The sequence below is a fragment of the Acyrthosiphon pisum genome, unplaced genomic scaffold (assembly GCF_005508785.2).
Source record: "Acyrthosiphon pisum isolate AL4f unplaced genomic scaffold, pea_aphid_22Mar2018_4r6ur Scaffold_2368;HRSCAF=2893, whole genome shotgun sequence".
Taxonomy (NCBI): domain Eukaryota; kingdom Metazoa; phylum Arthropoda; class Insecta; order Hemiptera; family Aphididae; genus Acyrthosiphon; species Acyrthosiphon pisum.
In genome coordinates this window covers 1-1,056 of record NW_021771679.1, presented here as the reverse complement: position 1 = coordinate 1,056, position 1,056 = coordinate 1, and the positions used below count along the sequence as shown (strand labels likewise).

The 1,056-nt window shown below is 24.2% G+C and overlaps 1 long non-coding RNA gene across 1 annotated transcript; it reads left to right on the top strand.

Moving 5' to 3' along the window:
- The first annotated feature begins 15 nt into the window (after positions 1 to 15).
- Positions 16 to 332, top strand: LOC115034996. The gene is made up of 2 exons (XR_003840160.1): positions 16 to 58; positions 129 to 332. It is a non-coding gene; the product is annotated as an uncharacterized LOC115034996 (long non-coding RNA).
- Positions 333 to 1,056: the final 724 nt, after the last annotated feature.

Below are 1,056 nucleotides of genomic sequence, written 5' to 3'. Positions count from 1 at the left end.
TATATGTAATCTCACATATAAAATGTCTAACATAGAAAAATGTGTTGGTGAAGGATAGGTAAATACATTGGTTTACTTATTTTATTTATCTTATTGTTTAAAAAAAAAAAATTAATTAATTGTTATAGATGGAAATTCAGCGAAGCTACCATTAGATTACATACAAATGACAACCATCCGCTTAATACCAGTCTTAATCAAACAATACAGTCAATATTCGATACTATGCTAAGAGATCCCAAGCGTGAAACTCGCAAAAGCAAGACACCAATTTGATTATTATATGCAAAAATAAATTTATTTAATAAACAAAACATTATAATATTATATTATACGATGTGTTTCTAATATAGTAATATCATAAAAAAACATTGATAACAATATTCACTGAGAATATAATAATCATAATATTATGCTACGATAATATACAGCTGATTACCAGATGAAACTATTATTTTTTTTTTTTGCTGCATGTGATAAGATTATTCTAATTATTATGGTTGTAGATAACGACGTAGGTAAACACGTCGTGTTGTAGATATATGTATAATAAATAATATCTTAACCCATGATGTTTATACCGTATTTATGATTAGATAATATAATATGAAAATATAATATTATGTACTTTCTATCAAATAAAAACGTAATTTATTGGGGCTAGGAATTCAATACTTCTGCCAAATCGTAAGATTAAACACTAACTGAATCAAATAACGCAGACCATAATTATTACTATTCTTAATGATCCGAGGTAACGTTCAATTAAATAAAAAATAAAAAAATAGATTATTGAATAAAAAAAGTTTTATTAAAAAAAAAACAATAATTATACATATACATTTTTTGTCTATTTTTTTATACTATTAGATCTTGTAAAATCATATCAGACATTGCGTTAAAATGGAATTGTAATATTTCATGTAAAAATGATGTGTCATCGTTTTGTAGATGTGAATAATAGCTAAAGTCATAATTTTGAATATATTGGTTTGTAAATTCATTCCTCTGACAAGTTATGGGAAGACCACGAACATCATTTTTAATAAGATCATA